This window comes from Varroa jacobsoni, unplaced genomic scaffold, assembly GCF_002532875.2.
Source record: "Varroa jacobsoni isolate VJ856 unplaced genomic scaffold, vjacob_1.0 scaffold_516, whole genome shotgun sequence".
In the NCBI taxonomy this organism is placed as follows: domain Eukaryota; kingdom Metazoa; phylum Arthropoda; class Arachnida; order Mesostigmata; family Varroidae; genus Varroa; species Varroa jacobsoni.
The window spans coordinates 97235-117273 of NW_019213418.1; the positions used below are offsets into that span (position 1 = coordinate 97235).

Genomic DNA, 20039 nt, shown 5'->3' on the forward strand with positions numbered 1-20039 from the left:
ATGAATTAACTTGAATATAAATATGTGATATCCACGGGTTGTGTTCCCGTCGACTCTGAAAGTGGGCCATGGACACCTGAATGTACTATTACATAGAAAACTTGATAAATAAAGATCGATTCAGACCAATTGCTGATAAATACTAAAAGGTAATTTGGGCATAAAGGGCAGAAACAAGCTCAACTTAGGCCGTTTGGCTTCACACACTCGTTCAAGGCTTTAGTACTATGAGTTAACAAATTTTTTAAAAGTCGCTCCAGGCTTTCTATTACGGCTTAATGTTAGGTAGAGTTTCAGACAACACATTTTTATGACAATCAAAATATTCAAAGGACTACCTATGGCGCAGTTAAGCTCCTTGCGATTCTAATAACTAAAATAGAGGCATAACCAGGGTGACTATAGGGTTCTTATAACGCAACAGAGCTAAGGCAAATGCTTTTATAGATGATAGTGATCACGATAATAATGGCAGAAAAAGGTAAAAACTTTGCCTCATTTACAGACGTCTGGACTAAGACGGCCGTTACTTAAACTATCTGCGTATTTACGTGCCTTTAAGCTAAACTATGTAATAAACTTTTCTCATTCATGCATCGTCGTGACGCTCAGTCTAAAAAAAGTTATCATGTACAAGACTTTGCCCTCAGTAAGGTTCTTCAGTGTAATGAATGTCGACCAATCCTGCTTCACTCAAAGAAGGTCTCCTATATTTAGCACATCTGGTCACCACTCTTAGTTCGTCGGCCTTCACTCACGCACAATAACTAAAGACAATAGCTGGAGTAACTGTTGTTTTTAAATTTGAAACGTCAGATTGGCGAATTTAGAGGGAAATCCATTAAAATGCAGGCTGAGTAATCGAACTTCCTTATGGTACATTTCTTTAAATGAAATTTTGATTAAATTTCAGCTTGAAACAGGCGAAATGATGGCCTGTGCAGTCTGAAAGGAAAATCCTCGGACAGCAATAAAATGCACATCGAACTATTATATCATAAGAGTTCCATGTGCATTTTATGAGGCCTGTGTTAGCCTTAAGGAGTAAAGCTTGCATACATCGTGCGCGACGGTGGGCTTATGTCGTTTCTAAACTAATTAAATTCGCCATCTTCTTGAACAACAATGCAGTGCTCTCTACATACTAGAATAGATCCCTAAGAAGGCCTGAAAAGACGTAACGTCGCCTGAACTTCGCCTACCCAGACTCCAATGCCAGAAAGGCATCAAAGTGACCGCACACGACTGGTCTGAGGAAAACCATCGCCTTGTTCCTGTCATCAGAAACAGAGCTAGGTTTCTCCGTTAAACGTCGACCATGTCAACGGCCTTTGTCCTTCCGCTGATTCTTAATCAACCGTGCGGATGTTACCCCCGTCACCCCTCGTATTTATCCTAATACTAATGTGGACGTTCAGGGACACAGATTGTACAAGCTGAAGGAGTACGAAGGCGAGAGTGACCACGGTGTGGCGACGCTGTCTGCGCTGTTTTTCGTAACCATGAAAAGAGTTATGAAAGCAGTTTGTGTTGTTCGTTCTCTTTCTTTATCGTTCTCATACACTGGACAAATTTATGCTTTGTGAAATCACCACCCACCCTTCCAGCCAATAGAAAGTGGGAGAATTGAGCTATTAGCGCTTCTTCGCCTGTGACTGTATCCTGTAATAGTTCCAATTTGGGCACCATAAACAAGTATCCGTAATCCGCCCACTTTGCGTACGTACTGCTCTTCTATGGAATATGTAGGGATTACGCGCTCTCTGCTATTGGCATTTGTGGAAGGACTCCTGGCGTCAAGCTTTACACACCAACTCTGCACCCCAACTCTATGAGGTGCTCTTTTTCCCAAGTCCCTCGGGTACGCCTCATCTTACATCGAGCCGGTCAAACTGCAGGTATTATTAGGATTGATATGTACAGAGGAAAGTAGAAGGGGGTTGAAAGCGCAAGACGCCGTTGAGCGTATCCACTGCAGTGGTGCTATTTGGAGGCTTGGTCAGAGACCGACGAATCGGCCGACGGAAACGGACTTTTGTCGGCTATACTCGATTCTGTTTCTGATTTTCGCCGATTGGGAGGCTGAATTTTCTTTCTCTTTTTGTTCCATGCACAACAGTTAGCCGCAGTGGCCGTCTGTCTACTAACACTTGCGTTAGAGGCCCTTATGGACGCCTGAGACCTGCTGGGTAACGTACATATCATCATCCCGGTGCAACCTGCTTGCTTGCTAATTCACTGCTATCGCTAGTCCTTCCTGCACCACCGCATACAATAGGAGAGAAAGCGATCGATCTGAACGGAAAGCAGAAACAGTAACAGAGAAGGAGCAGCTGCCACTTGATCTTTTCCGTTTCGTGCAGCGTGCCCAATGGAACTTATTAGCCGTTAATCGAGTTGACGCTGTCTGTTCTACCGAAAAGTATTCGTGTAAACAACTTCAAAGCGCAGTACCAGAATCACAATTGAACCTAGAACAAGCCGGTCATTTTACATACAACCTTACATTCTGAAACGTTGACAATGTTTTGTTATACAGGGAGCACATACGATATAGCAAACGCAGTATATGCTTATTAACATGGTTTTAACATTAAAATAAAAACATACTGACACGCTTCCTCACGTAAAGATGTATGCCTTTATAACTTTATGGCATGTGCAATAGCTGAATGCCGCTAAAATGTTTTTAGTAATAGTAAAACATGTAAACAATCGATTTTTACCACCAGCTTCAGTACCATTAGGTTACGTTGACCTATCGCACGAATTTCTGTTTCTTCGTCCGTTTCGTTCTGTAACTTCTCGTTACTTTGCTGCCTTTTTTTTGAAGTTTCGTCGTTATCGTCGTCATCGCCGTTGGTCCTAATCCTGGCGGAGAACATGAGTTGACTGCGCCATCATTAGAAGATGCCGACTAGAACTCCACCTTAAAACGCGTTTCCCCGGTGACTGCGGACAAGCTGCTTGGCGAAGGGGGCACGGAGGGGTAATATAGGCTGGGAAATCCGATGAAAGAGTGCGTTGTTATGGATGAGGGAGAAGGGATGGTCGCTGAGGTAAGGAGTGGTTGATAGCCACCGCATCGAGTGGCAGTTTGTGGTGCATTTAATAGTAACGGACACGAGACCGGGAGAAGGCCAGCTTTTCTCTCACAGCAAACTCATGGCCCTCTCATGTAAGCATAGTCTCGGTGGCCAGGACCGTAAACGAACCATACCCCTGGCGTCATCATTGGCGGCAGTCGCATAATTGTGAGGACGATCAGGACATTCTCTCGAAAACGGACTTTTCCGCTACGGCGATCAACGTAGGCCGCCGTGATACCACCCCTAACGGCTCACCCTCGTTATGTCGGCTTAAATGGCTTCGTCGAAAATGAAATTCAATGCAAATAAGCGAACGAAGATGATGGTCTTTTTTTAATATGCTAAAGACAAACGCGGCCAACCTTCACTCGAAAACGTCCGAATATCAAAGGAAAAATAAAGACGTACAGACTATCAATGGGTTAAAAGTTAAATACGTCTTATAGCTCAACGACAAAAAACGTAAAAAATAATAAGGGAAAACACTTCTTCAGTGTTCAAAATTCTTCGGTGTGTGCGAATAGGTTTAAATAGTCTTGGTTTTCTCGGTGCAACATTGTTGACGCGTTTTATCAATAACAAATAAGAGACATGACGTTAATAGAAAAAACGACCAGTTCGGAGTGTATTAAATGGGCAATACTTGTGTATACAGATGCTTGCTTCGTTTTTGATAGCGTTGTGTGTTTAGTTGTATCTACAGTGGGCTTTCAAATATTACGTTTAGTGAGTATAATCCTTATGGCCTACTTTACATAGGAAGGACCAGACATACATTAGGTTTTCCCATTAGTTCGCTTAAACATAGCTGAAATTGGTGAGATCTTAATTGATTGGCACAATTGCCCCTCGTTACATATGTAGAACGTAAATGTATGCATTCTAATTTAAGGCTGAATTTGTCGCTTCGATACAGCTGACTACAATGGTATCTGGCTGAGGCAGCAATTCTAAATGAACGCACCCAATTAATTACATAATAGCACATTTTAATGTAAATCTTATACAAGGGTTACACTGGTAATTATAACTTGCTAGCCGTAAAGGGTTATTTAGCAACTTCATGTACAGTTCTGTTGCGACAAAATTTGTCAAGTAGCGATGCCAGTCTTGGCATGTTTTCGATTATTCGGTACGTGGAACTAAATTGAATAAAATACTTTTTGCAATACGGTTGAACGGAGATATTATTGGTTAGTGTTGTACCACACGTGTGACCATTGATTACATACGATTACGCTAAAACAACGACGGGTAGACTCCAGCCTAGTAGCATCAGTATTCGGCCCTTTGTGGAATTATCGTTTGATAAAATCGTACAAGTTGATCCTCGCGCATTTTAGAATCTTTACATCGGATATTAGCTAGACAACATCTGATTTCGTAGGTTCGTAGCCTAGAAGTAGGCTTTTCGTCGACGATTTTTAAGTGCTGATTTGGTCCGCTGTCGCTGCTAACAGTAGAAAAAAAATAGGCCTCATCCGCCGGTTACGACACCGTGCTGCTCTCCCTGAATGCCAATTCTAGGACTATTCGGTTGGCGCTGCTGCTACTCCCTCGCAGTTAGCCAATCTCCACGGAACCGCTAGGACAAATGGTTGATAATTGACGCCGTCTAAACGCACGGCCTTGAAATGAAGATCTTTAACCTTATTTACCTTCATTTTCAGCTGCCACGAGTACTTGCGCTTTCAAAAAAGAGCAGAGCTGCTCCACAATAGTATCCGAAATAAGTAAGTTCGTCTTTTTTTTTTTTGGTTCTATCTAAAGCCTTGCAAAAGATCATTTTTTTTAATGAACGTTACTTTTATTGCTTCGACCATGAACCCAGATTAAGAACGCATACGAATGACAGTGTACACGTATCTACGCATGCTTATATTTTTGTGTATATGTGCATTGTTTTTTTTATATATTCTTATATCATATATTGTTTCTCTGATAAATCAATGAGTGGAACTTAGTAGACATTGATATCTGACTTCCAAGTCAAGTCAGCTCTCAGTTTTTCATCTTTGGACTTATTCTAAGAGGCATCGCTTTGAAATCCGTCGAGGCAGGGTGTCCTTGTACAACTTCGGTCATGAATATACGCTGGTACATTTAGTCAAGGATCGCCCCCTATAACATTCCTTACCTTTGTTATTAGAACAACAATTTCCGAAGCCAAAATAATCCATCGATTTCGCGCCTCTCATAGTTCTGCAGTACGATTAAGCTGTCACTGTGACAACACCAATCGGAATATTTGTTTCGCGTACTGTTGGTCCAAGTCAGCGTATACAACTATCCATAGTTAAATGTACATCGCCTGCTGTGCACAAAACAGCCTACCCAGTTGACGAACGGCAAGCGGACGACAAACGACCGTCAGCAAGTAGACGGTATGCACATTTTCAGTTTGGCGGATTGACGATAGCGCTGACTTTCCGCGTCCCGCCAACTGCTGGCGGCTCGCGCCATTCGCGTGTCGCTCCGTCTGGCCCTGGGCCTAACAGCAACACGGGTGGAGTAGCGACGCGAGTGATCAGGAAGGAACACACGAGCCGGGTTCCTCATCTTTGCCGCTGACACTGTCGCTGGCTGTGCGAGCGTCTGCCGGTGGCGATGGCGCGAGCAGAGTAAACTGAACAAACGGAAGAGAATGAACGATCGGCTCTGCCTATTGAGAGAATGAGCATCACAAATTGCGCTAGCTACCGAAAAAGCTCTACTTGAAGAACAGCAAGTTGAATCTGGCGGGATAAAGGACCGCTGTAAAAATAGCGACTGACGCAAAATGGTAGAGATGAGCCAGTGTCTCTACGCCCGACCAGGCATGAGAAACGGGAAGACTGTAAGTATACTATATTGAGGATTGTGATATTGGAGCGCGCCAGTCAGTCAATGGAAAGCAGTCAAGCGTGGAGAAGACACGACGGACGCACGCACTTCCCACTAGTCATCATCCCCATTACGGTCGTCACGACACGAAAATTCGTACGGTAGCCGCGCCCGCCCGCACTTCCATTGCCAAACGAAGAGGGGATTCGCCGGCAGCCGGTACCGGTTACGCTCGTAGGCTGGATCGGTCAGTAACAATCCTGGGGACGTGGCTCCTTTAACTGCCTCGGTAGAATAGTACAGGTACACTGTGGCTTTGGGGGCAGAAATTATATTACGGTACAGCTCTATTGTTATTTGTGCTTAAAGAACTGATAACAACCTTTTAAAAATGATCGATTAGCTGTCAAAAAGTATTCAATTAAAGTTGAATAGCTGAATAGATCGTAGCGAACGGCTAGTGGTCTAGTGTGAATATAATAGCATTTTGGATGCACTTGATAATAAGTATGTCACTTGGATTGACTTTAGAGTTAGCCACAAAATTCCCATGAAATCATTAAATATTTCTATGAAATTTAAGTTATTAAATATTAAAATTTAAGTACCAAGTGAACATACGGTGCGGGAGAACTGCATGTGTACATTCTATATACCGCACCTTCGTTCTTTTTGCACTTTCGCTAAACATCATACGTTGTCTACCTCTCTCTCTCTCTCTCTCCCTCTTTCAGTGCCGACGTACCTACACGCGCGTCCTTCTGTGTTATGCAATATGGCTATACAGTGTGATATATGTATGCATGTAGTATTAGTTGCAGTAGTGAATAGCAAAATACAGAGTAAATGTCTTTGTTAACCAAGTACATCCGGCAGAAGCATGATGGGGTTGGGGGGATCAGTCGAAGGGCGGCGTTAAAGGATAGCTGTTGACGGGTGAGGCACCGACGGGAAAGGGGTAGTGTATACTTAAAATGCTGTGGCACGACCAGGGCCATATGGTCGGTCCTCGTCTCATCAGCGGCCCAATTCCAGCAATTAAGCGGCAGCGGCATTAACAAAAACGGGCGCCACTATTGCCAGCAGCAGGAATCCAACAACCACGGCAAGAGCAGCAGCAGCATAAAACATTAACAGCATCAACGCGAACCAGCGACAGCATAATCACCGACAACAACAACATTTATGATTACGATAGAAAGGCTAGACAAAGTCATGTACCCGAAATATGTTTCCACCATGCACAGAGGCACCGAACGAATCCGGCAAGAAAACTGTCTGCATGAAGCTTAGGTGTTCAAATTGTCAGCTATATTTGTTAAAGTATAGCAAATACGAGACACTCTATCGTACCTTTATCTACGCATGATCTCGAACAGAGGGAAAAAGGCGCCTAGCATGGAGTAATAAAGGCAAATGGTGTTTATTGTTCGATATTAGGGAAAAATCAAAATCATAGTATGTGGAATAAACGTGATAAAAGGAGTCTGCTACGATTGGGCGAATCCGTTCTAAATGAAGCAAGCCGCTTCGACTTCGTGCATTCTACTATGGTTTATGTGATTCATAGCCTTCATATTATGGGAATGTGGACATTCAGCGCTTAACTTCTTCTAATTTCTTAACAGCTATTGAACAAATCGTGCCTAGCAAGGGGACATCTAGGTTCAGGCACTACTAAATAAGAAATTAGCTATGCTCAGACCTTGCATGAGATATTGGGGTATGAAGATTTGTTGCTGAACTCTTTGATATGAAGCTGGTTTTTACTTGATAACAGTAGTTGGTGCTTTCTATCAGATTGGCTCCAGGCTTCGTGAAGAATAGAAAATCGCGAATTGTAAGGCTTAGTCCTACTCAATTTTTAGGTTTGCGGGCGTGAATCGGTTATGTGACCATCATCTCATACGAGAATCGTAGAATTAGTGATCCACCACATGCCAGACGATTCCGGTGGCGGTTTTGATGGACTATCTTCGTCCCCAGTCTCTAACCTGTGTACAAATCGTACGAGAAACATATGTTTTTTTTCTATGCCATTAATTAAACGTTTCAAATAACATATCCTGCATATATTTAATAGCATACGACTGTAACTATTTTATGGTTAGCAAGTCATCTATAAACACAATAATGCTATCTGAAGCTGAAAAGAGAAAAACAGTTGGAAGGACAAAACAGTACGTGGCTGCCGCTGCTTATACAGTGCATATGCTCATCAAACGAAATAGTGGGCAAAGTAAGTGATAGAAAAGAATATAACTTTATGCCCTGTCTGATAGTCGGTAAATCGCAGATTATTTAACTGTACCTCATTATACGTGAATAGAAACGAGATACGCTTTCCTAACTACTCTTCTAACGAAATGATTTTTCTTTTTCCTATTTTATAGCCAAATCACCTTAGAATTCTAGCCGTTCCCCACGTACTACTATTACGTTTTTAAGTACTTTTCGAAAAAAAACTCTGTGACATGATAACTCCTGCTGAATAAGCGATTCTTACAGATGTTAGTAATCCGTTGTGTGTTGGATGTTTTGCTTTTGGATCACTTCAATGTTGCATCGAAGCTATTCCAGGTAGGTGTATGTATGTAAAAAGTATTATCTGGATTAATTAAAAACAAAAATAAAACAATTTTTCTTTCGTTTTATTAAGTACGATTCGCGACAACCGAGTAACGTCAGTATAAAATGCTAACAAAGACGCAAAACAGTCGTAGTTCATTTTTTTTTTTAAATCGGATAATAATGATTTTTTTATAATATTAGTAAAATTGTTACTATTAGCGTTCATTGATCTTCGTCAGGCAAGCATAATTTAGAAAATCTACGACTATCATTTGTGTGATAGTGACATGATCAGGATGAGCGTAGATCGTTTCAGACGAGGAAGCTGATCTTTTGACCTTTGGCTCTAAAATTCGTCAATATATAAAGTTGTTAATTGGAGTTCTGTTGCTGTAAACTAGTTTGCCTTATTTTATACTTTGTTTAATTATAAACAGGCATGAGTACTCATATGGTGCGCGCACGTGCAAGAAATCTGAAGTCCTTAGAGCTTAACTTAGATTTGTCCTCGGAGGCAAATGGAATCGCTTCCAATTTGAAGTTCGTTGTGTAGTCTTCTGAGAATCTTAAATCAACTTTATAGTTTTCGAACATAAAAACTAAGGCCGTATAAATGGTTAAGTTTTGCCACGGTGGCCTTGCAAGTTCTAAGAAAAAACTGAGTAAATATTGCTTAAGGTAGCGAATAGAATGCAAAAAAAAAATGTCAAACCATGAAATAAGCTACTTTAACAATAAAGCTGTCTCTTCAGGTAGATTTCCCAAGTTTTTGTTGAACTTTATATCACTCCTGTTAGACGGTTTTCAATACTATCTACAATTACGATAATCGCAATTACTAGAACTTTAACTGACAATTTTACAAAATTAGGTTCATGTCAACAGATGAATACTTCACTATAAACAATAAGCGTCCAATGGCGGGTCCAACAACCTTACTTAATACCGATATTTTTTTTGCGTGCTTTCAAGCACGAGTCAACGGTTGAGACGACGCTAAACGTGGTGGTATTCGCAGCGGCAAAAACAGCATATGGCAATCGTCCACAGTATTGGCGCCTTTACTTTCCTTCTAGATCTTATTCTGCTGGCTTTTTTTTTTTTTTTTTTTTTTTTTTTTTCGAACCGATTAAATAGGAAAGGTGGTAGAGGCACGCACGCGAACAGCTACGAGAGCTGGTCGTGCGCCTCACCATTTAAAGATAACAACAACCCATCAACAAGGCTGCCTATCAACTGTTGCCGTCTGTAAATGTGACTCTTCTACGGATACCTGCAATGCGTTTATTCAATATTTCCAGTTCCTCCAACTGATCTCCGCGTAGATGGAAGCTCACTTCTACACGATGATAATAGTTACAAATTTTGCTTTGGAAAATTACCTCTTTATTTTTGAAATCGCTGCCGGCCTAACGGAAAATTGCTAGAACAATGACATTGAATTTGCTAGCAACTAAAAAAAAACACACAGATTCTGTTTATTAGAGACTAAATTCTTGTTAAGTCGTTATGTATTGTCACTCGGAATAAGTTAGTATACGAAAATCCGATCTATCAGATAGATAGCAAAATCTTACTTTGGAAGTTCGATGGATATGTTGAAACTTTTTTGCGCATATTGAGGATTTATTTCCGATGTTTTTCTTCTATCCGAAACAACTATTTGCGCTAGTTACATCATCTACGTGTGTTGCAAGTAATTTACAACAACAGTAACTACTAAAATTGTTTCCACTGCAAGGATCTTTCATCGCCGCTAATACGATCCGCGAATTTAAATTCTTTTAGCGTCCACATATGTTACACCGGTGAAATATAATGGTCAGGTATATCGATAATTAGCTACAATGTTTTTATAAATTCCAGCCATTTATATAAATAAAACGATTATAATCATAATAACATATATTCGTAGTGATTTTGAACACTGCAAGCCTATTTGCTCTTTTCAGATTAGATGTGCCTTCGCCACAAGCTTCCTACGCTATAAACACTGATCACTACCTATAGATCATGGATTGCAATATATGCCGGTGTTTCTCTTCGCGGCCCTCTGCCCACTTGCACACGTCTCTGATAGATGATTCGACCGGCCTTCGTCAGTTCTTCCCCCTCGTGTTGACTTAGGCTGATGTCCATTGTATCTATGTCTATAGCTTACTTGAAGCTTAGCGGTTAACACTAAGTTGTTTTTCAACGAGTCACAATCAATCACGCTGGCACGTCCTACAGCAGTAGAAGTAGCGTCATCACTGGCTCGAGGGCTGTCGAGCTCGTTTCGCGCACGTTAGGGGACGTTTACCTACCATTTGGCGTAGACACTCACCATACGATGTTAGGGAAGAGGCAGGTACGCACGCCGTTGTCAGAACAGTGGTTTATCATTGGAGGCGGGTTAGCAGAAGCAGACTCGTATCGACCACCCAGAAGCTGTCAGAAGTAGTACCGTAAGCCTTGCGGCCTTTGCCGACGCTGCAGCAGCAACCCCCACAGTCACCTCTGCCACCGAAGCCAAACAGAATAGGAGCCGAAGGTGAAACAGCAGCAGATATAAGCAAGAAGTAGCTGCGATACGACGTTGAGTAATGAGCGAACGAGCTTGGCCCCGTTCACCTCGCTCATCTCATCCGAGGATAAATGTAGTGTCACGGTAGTCAGAGACATTGTGTTAGTTACAGGTAACAGTCGTATTGGCAGGTTCATTGGTATCGTCATCCGATGGTGTTCATCGTGTCGATGTCCTTTTCAACGAGGACGTGAAAAAAGATGCCGCCGAAGACGATGCTTCAGCGGCAAACCGCAACTTCGGCACCGGCAGCGGTGGCGGCAATGTCAGACGGCTCCTTTGAAGGGATTTTACTTATATAGGTATTTTAGCGTCGTTGTCATCAATGTGACGTTGTCTTATTTCTTCAACGACAACCGAATATTCATATAGGGCTATTCAGTACCGACCGCCACGACGCTCGACAATGACGGTGTCAACAAGGTATCGTGTAAGTCTGCCGATGGCATGGCGGCTTTATTTGACTGTTGTGTGTCACTAGTGATGGACTTGCTGAGAAAATTACGCCAACGGCTGCAACTCGTACTTACGTATGTGTAGCTGTGCGTGTGTCTCTATGTGGTCATCAGTCTGATCCTAGTTAAACGGCCGCTGCACGAAAGCGGGATTTTCATAAAGAACAGAGGATGGGTAAGTAAAGGATAGAAAACGTACGGGGTGTTGGCACGTAATCACAATGCAGTATAACACGCAACAACAACAACAACAACGACAACAACATCAATAACCAATCGAAACGTATAGGCTGATGAAACGTTGAAGACTAGAACAGTCGAAGCCAATTTAAGCAGTAGTGCCTTCAGTAGAAGATATGAACTACTTTTAACTTTTGTAATGAGACGATTGTTAATCGTGTAAGTGCTTTAAATGTAAGTGTTTGACCTATACCCAGAACGTGCACCCACTGTCCTTTACGCCTTTATCCTAACTTGACTATTTCCATCGGCTGCCGTTTAAGGTTAATAAGTTATTTTTATCAGTTTACTCCAACAAAAGCCGTAAAAAACTGCAAGACTCACTTAAATAAGAGGCAACCTGACTTGACCAGCGGTTGCTACCGCATGGCGTATTTGCGCCTACAACGATGCTCTATAGACTCACAGAGAGTAGTCCGTTTGTATCACAGGCCATGGCGCTACGTAATCTATACCTAGTAAGTGTCCGTGAGCAACAACCATCAACCTTGAGCCTCTTCAGTTGTTCGCGGGAGGTAGCTTTCTGATTTCAGCGAGATGATTTTATATTAAATGTGTCTCTGTTTGCTCCGTGTTCAAAAAGACTTGTTTGATTATGACGACGTAACCTTTACGGTCGTCAGCCAGCGAGGCCGTTGAACCGGCTCCACTCAATATATAGAACTCGTTACGCACATTGAGAATTAGAAATTGGAGGTCTTGGGTCCATAGTGAGACTAGATTGCTAGGCCCCCTAGTTCGATATCTAGCTGGCTAGTGACGTTAGACTGTAATCATGCTTCAAAGATATTGCTCTTGGTGTCTGATACAGTGAATGCGAATTATAGCTTGATCTTTGCATATGGAGGAACTCGAAGGTTTGGCGACTGAAAACGCACCTCATGATGAGCAAACAACGAGCTGAAAAGAGGAGACAAAGAAAGAGTCATCGAAGGTGAACGGAAGTTTTTCCGCTTCGTGGATGACCACCCAGGTGTACACATACGCCTGACCTTCCAATTCCATACTTAACTCTCATACTTCGACGGATGGAGAAACCCATTGGTGGTGCTGTTCGAACCATGACACCTTACAGACAGTCTATCACGCAACGTTGGCTTTTACCTTTTACCCGTGGTAGACTCATGGCTTAGACCCGTGCTAGATGCATGTCGCCTAACCTATCAACGAAGGTAAGAAAAGTGCTGCCCATGGAGCTAGACCAGGGGGTATTTCTGCCACGATATGAGAACATATATTCAGAAGACATTATACCGGTTGCAAGCTTCACACGAAAGTTTGCTCATATGGCAGGAGCTGCTCCTGCCGCTACCTGCGAGGATTACGTTCATACGCACATACACATACACACGCTTACGCGTATACGCGTATATATATATATATATATCTATGATGGTCGTGTGCGCTGATCGCGTACGGATGGCCGCACGGGGATCACTTATTGTTATAGTTTCTACGAGCTTTTGTGTTTACGCTCCACATAGCTCCCAAACTATTCAGTTATTTTTTTTTGGCAGTCCCATGGTGCGTTTAAATAATGGCTCCGGGAGAATTCAATAACGCGCATTTTTCCTTGCACACTTAGATACATGCATAGATGCATACCTATGTTATAAAAGTCAGAAAGTAACTGGCACATTAGAGCCAAGCTGTACAAAGATTCGATTCGTAATAATTTGTATACAGAATTTTCCGTATTAGATCGTTTTAAAGGTTTCCCGTTAAGGTGCCCTATAAAGGAGGAATATTATAGTACAGTGCCGAACCATCGTTTTTCAAAACACGCACACAGACATATATGTATACGCATATAAACACGTATCACGAGTATCAAGTGTATATCTTGTTAGAAATTGATCTTAAATTCAAAGTAACAGCCAACTTTGTAACAACTCAAGTAGATTTCGAGATTACATGCAAGCTTCCAACAAACACTTATAATTCGCATGTGTACTGTGATCAAGGTAGTATGTAAAGTACACACATACAGATTTAAAATATATAAATATTCAATTAATATTTTCCATGACATTCAACATGTCTAACAACCAATACTATAGATATTAATATAAAGCCAATTCCATTGAACGTAAGACCTGTAAACGATGATCCAATGTAGCTAATTTGAAAGTGATTCATGTTTTCCTAGATAATCTACTGTTTCCCTCTCTTCAATATGCTCATATGGAGCTGACCTTGACAAAATGGCCACCAGTAGCGCGCCCTAGCGGCCCCCTTAGAAGCTGCCCCGGCCGTTAGTCGTCTGACTCACAATGAGGGCGCTGCGATCCACTCACTCGCCCCAGGCAAAAAAAGACGAAATTCACGGGTATTACAATTTTATAGGAAAGTTGTTTTTGTTCCTTATTGACTTAACATTCATAAAGTTAAAATACCCTACAGACTCGTTTGAACGCTTTTGAGAAACGCACCTTTAATCTGGGCTTCAATTTTCGTTAATTAACAACAAATTAAGCATTTAATAAGACGCATTTTTTATCATTTCAGAGATAAATAAAACCTATATAAACCCCTCGGGGGAACAACACTGTTTTTCCATTTCTGTATACGTATATAAATAAATACATCAGAACACGTATGAACGAGAAGCTGCGTCAATGAATGCAAGTTCAACTGTATGGCATTCCCGTGCTATACCAACAAAAAAAAAAAGGAAAAACTAGCCCCTTACTGGCATTTCGATTTATCAACGATGAGTACGATGCAAGTATAACAAAATGCATGAAACACAATGAAATAAGCTGAAATAGTCACGACTTTAAGATTTGACAAATTTTGAAGTCTTGATTACGACTGCCAAATGAAGGCTTCTGTACTTCTGTTACAGTTGTAAAGTGTAATTTAATGAATTCATCATCAAGTTGCGTAGAAGTAGAGATACACTGAAGTAAGGATCTGAGTCATCGAAGATGTGTGACGCAAGAAATGTCTTCTTTAGACGATAATTCAAGCGAGCAATAAAAAATACATGAAGTGAAGTTAATGCAATAGGCGTGTAGATGTATTCGATTGTTGTTTACAGGAACTTGTAAACTTAGTTTGGCGATCGCAAGAGCGCTAAATGTTTTTGGGTCACCGTTCGTCGCCAGCCATATACTTTAAAAGCACCAAATTGAGTTCCTTATAAAATAGACTGTTTGTGATTTTTTAAAATAATAACTTATAATGAGTCATTATTGGGAACCGTCAATTTCGTTTGAGATACGAAGAAAAGAGAGGCCCAACAGTATTGAATCAGCATTTAATGGACGGATAGAAAGAGTACAAGAAACATGTACTTCGTATCATGCAACGACTGCTGGTTATAATATAAAACAGTATTGAAAATTTAGGGGATAAGCGTGTCGCAGCTATTCGCTTCGGAAGTAGAGATATTGCGTTGGGGATCTGCATGAGCTATCCTTAGATACGAACTGGAAACCATACCAGAAGCTAAGCATTGGAAACGGCAGGGCTCAGGGTGACCTGCACGTCAATCCCGTGAAGGTACACAGCCCGAATTTGCCTATTCTAAGGTTTGTTTTTTGTCACTATAACAGGATTAAAATGTCTAATTATCTAATCGCAAGCTAGTTCAGTCTTTTTTTCTTGATCCACGCTCCGATCTGCAGAGATCAGAACTTGTTGGAACGAATATCGAAACGTTACTAGTTGTCATCACCTCGAATGCGTTCGTAGCCCGTCCGTGATTTGATCGTAATAAATGTAGACCCATTTGAATTGCAATTTTTTTAAATTTCCCACCTAGACATATAATTATTTATCCCTCTTTTTGAACGCATCTATAATTATGTAACACATATTTAGTTTCTGTACGGTTCTAATAAAGGCCACTATTTTTATATTTAGCATAAAACACCAAAAATTGAAAGCAAAAAAAGGCGTTCATTACAAAATACTGAAATACGGAACTCTATCGTTGATGATGTGCCCCGCTGTGATTATCGCAGCCTCTCAGTGCCTGAAATAATCGTAAATGGACACCAATTAACGCGTTCAAAGCCACTGCAGGGAAGCATTGCTCGTAGTCAAGATGGGCTAACTATTCAGCTTCATATCATATATTGTGGCTCGTAGAATTAGTCTTGATTATATCTAAAGATACTTTTACTTTTGCCCATAAGAAGAAGGGACAAATTTTAATTTGTCGTGACATCCAAAAACAAAATTCGATTTGATTAGCAACGTGCCTTTTGGCGCGCAAATACAAATGCTGCTATTAACCGCATCGACTCCACTTTCCGGTTGTTGGGAAGTTGTGACAGCCAATTCAGACCGAATGAGAGGTATATTTCGGTGCAGTCTCGTTTAGCATCTCTTAACGAAGGTTTTGGTCGGCGGACGTCACCTCGATGTCAATGTCAATGGCAATTTCGGCGGTACTTCAGAGGATCATAAGCGGCGGGCGTCGTCAAACGTCTTCGGCTCTTAGATCTCCACGACTTCACATCTTACAGATCACAGGCGGTCGCCGCGGTCGTAGTCGACGAAGATGTCACTCAGCTTCACTGGCCGTCAGACCTTTTGGGGTACATATCCGTATCGTCATCAGTGCGGAGCGTGCCTCACTAAGTGAACGTAGTAGTGCAGGGATCAACTCCTAAGGAGCCCAGTCAGATCTGGCAGTCAGTCAGTCAGTCAGTCAGTCTGTCTGTCTGCCCTTTAAGGGCTTCGATCGACACTATGCTCATTGTATCACTCTAGGTGGTCTCTCGTTGAGTCTATTTGTGACGACTTCTTGTCAGGTGCCGATGTCTGCTCTCATCTGGTGTGGCCTGCCCCCTGTCAAAGACACCACCGTCATCAACCCAACTCAGGTGACATTGTCTGTACTTAATTGGCCATTATCAATTTAAGGTAAGGAACAGATAGGCGTATGGCACGCGGATGCCTGGGAAACAAAAATAGTTTAAGATAATAAACAAGCTTGCATTCTGAGCTAGGCAGTCGGCTACTTGAAAGCTGTGCAATGTACAAATATACGGTGTACGCCTGTACCTTGTGAAAATATAATTGATAAATAACTTATTGCTGTACATACATACTAGCCCAATTGCCTTTTAATAGACCCAGGTAATTTGTTTTACTAAAAAGAAACGAAACAGGCTATTTTATAGAAAAAAGAAATAACAATTTCAAATTTTGATCTGCATCGAAATGAAATAATAATGAATAGTCGAAGTTATTGCAATAACAGTCGAATTAAAAACACTTCGATTGTTGGGTCGAAATATGGGCTCATGCTATTCAAGTGTTATTTGGTTGAGAACGATAGGGAACGCTAACAGCAACTCCGAGATCGGGGTCACGATATGGCCAATTTGCCGTCGGCCCCCACACTGAATTCGCTTCTCAAAGAGGTTATGTAACAACCAACGGCTAAAAATTGCTATGGATCATACTTGAAGTCAAGACGTCTGTCGCAAAAAAGGCCAAGCCAAAGTTCAAGTCGTGGCAGAAGATTTCACGCAAATTTGCGTCACACCTCAGAAATGTCGTTTGGCGCACATGATTGTTAGACCTCTCATAAACATGAAATCGAGAGACTAGAATGTGAGTCTCCGATATCATTTACGTATCTTCGGTTGTGACTAGTTCTGTGTAGAGAAGCAGCGTGATCCGCGCGGCTGATACGCGTCTCCTTGAAGGCGTCCGTATCGTAGCTATAACTAGCAAGCCTGCACCCACGCTGCGCTGGGAAAAATTATGACCGCATATTAATATTCAAGGTAGTAAGCAATTTAGAAAGAGAGGTAAGGATTATTATGAGGTGACGTAGTTGCCTGTGCGGTTGCCGCGCCGTTTCATGGGTCTGCTTGATAAACCCCAGATAGGCGTAGCAAGACCCACTACAATTAGCACTCCTAATGAAAATCAATTCTTCGCTCCGTACGTAAAAATAGATGATTGCGAGGACTTGTGTACTTTGAAAACAAATATAATTTATTATGATGATATTTCACACGTGATATATTAAAGTGTATGTAGATGTATGATTAATGTGATGGTAACTATCTCGTAGTATATCCCATGGAACATTTTTCGTCCGTTTCCTTATTCGAACAGTGCTTGGTTTGCACCGCGACATCGCCATACGATTAAAACCCAATATTAATGTATATGCACGTTGTTTCGTTGTCCGTATACATAAAAATACGTCTCTATTAGAGAAGTAAGGCAGACGATGTAAATTGTGTGATCGTGTGCGTGTGCTTCACATGGAGCCTATACTTTTCTTCAAACAATAATATCTTCAACCGATGCAGCCATGGACGGCTTAATACTGTGAGAGCAGGTATCGATAAGCTGTCTTAGAGTAGAACTATGATCTAGATAGAAAGGGTGCCCTGCCAAAATAATCGTACGTAAAACTCGAAATCTATCTAAATTGGCGTTACTTTAAATCGGTGTTTACTTAATTCTTAATGTTTCCATGTTATATTCGAAAGGTATCTAGATGGAGACTTCAAATCGTAACGTACGCCCCAGCTTGTTAATGGACCAATTTTGTTTAACCCCCTAGATCTTAGTCTCATGTATTAACAGCTACAAAACGTTATTGTTTGTTTGAATAGCGGATGATGTTCAGCGACAACTCTCGTCATTCTGTCGTTCATTTTAAACTATACTGTTATTACCGTCGAGACGGTCGACATCTTTACAATGGCATAGAATCTTAGTGTTTCCTTCCTTTTGATACTTATACCATTCATTCTGGTGTAGGCTGTCAACCTAGTTACATCGTTATAGGTAATAATCTGCAGTGGATTCTACTTTTTTCTACTGTTGCTTGTGCCTGATGTTGTTGTTACTATCATTGCATGCCGAATATTGAAGTCAATCGGACTATTGGCGATTGTCGCTAGGTTACAGGTAGATGAAGATGCGGTATCTGCGGAAGCTTATTTCATTGGACCGACATCGTCACTTTGGTGTTATTTTGTCACCAGTGGCAAAACAAACGTCACAATACATGGCATGCCTAAAGGGTCGAGGCGTACCACCAGACGAAGCTAACAGTCTCCCTAACCCTTCACCACCGAAGACGCAGTAGACAAAGTGATAACTAGACAACATTCTGCCGCACGTTGTTGACGCAAATGTTTTACGTTACGTTCGGTTATAGAAATCCTGAAATTCAATCTATTCAACTTCAATTCTAGTTTCAATTGAACGATTACGAAGAGTACAAATCAGCTTGGAATCTGCCTTTGAATTTGTTTAATAGGACCTAAGCGGTCCGTGGACGGACTACGATCTCCGCAATGTATGCCTGTACGAATGAAATTTATACCACATATGAAGTACATGCTATTGAGCGCACTCCTGTAGTTATATAGGCCGTTATTTTTGTGAAAAATATGCTTTTCTAACGTGTCGCATTTAAATTTAAGGCGGTTTAACTGTTTATCTATGAGCCTCGAATGTAATCAGGATGTGTGTCACGTGCAACTGTTTTTGTGTTAAAAGTGAAGTTTTATACTGTTTATATCGTTAATTATCTTCACATCGCTTCTTAAAAAATGTAACCGTTCGATACGATTGTTAAAAATAGTTCATCATGAAACCAACATCTATAGGCCGAGCATAGAATTAAAAAGAAAATTTCGAGCTCTCAAAAGGCCAGTCGTAGCAATGTTTGAAGGACACGATTTCGCTTAATTCGGCTAGCGAACCTCATTTTTCTCCTTTTTTACAATAAATAACTATACTCGTTCAAATACCTGAACTCAGACGCATTTTATCACAGTGTAATGCCATTGACTTAATTGGTGCATAGAACGGATACAATATTATGTAATCAAACTTGAACGATAGAACAGCTCCGCTGTCAAGAAGGGGGTAAGAATCATCAGCGATAGATGTCGTGTTCAAGAATTATTAAGGTATAACGTTGCAACCGGATCCGTGACAGCCAGGGGCGATCAATTTTTTCATTTTGCTTTTATATACGCTGCTAGTGATAACGATGATGGTGTGTCTTCATTGATCGACACACTTTTTATTTTGTTTCGCAGTTATTTTCTTCCGGTTATTTAGTTATTTCTTTTTATTCGGCGCTTTCCTTTGATGTACACCACCGCCATCGTAAAGCCCAACCATCGTAACAAATTATTCCAGAAAAAAAGTACGGAGTACATGCAGTGTCTCCCCTATTTCTGTTGAGATTTGGTCAATTTCGAACGAAGTGGTTCGCATACCGAGCCAGAGCCGACCGTTACTTCTACTCGCAGAGCAAATGACAGAAGGGCGCTAAATATTAACCAGGCATTA

General features: G+C 41.3%; 1 long non-coding RNA gene across 1 annotated transcript; it reads left to right on the forward strand.

Moving 5' to 3' along the window:
• Window positions 1-4765: 4765 nt before the first annotated feature.
• Window positions 4766-7408, forward strand: LOC147753404 (uncharacterized). Its single transcript, XR_015311340.1, has 3 exons — window positions 4766-4822; window positions 5239-6159; window positions 6647-7408. It is a non-coding gene; the product is annotated as an uncharacterized LOC147753404 (long non-coding RNA).
• Window positions 7409-20039: the final 12631 nt, after the last annotated feature.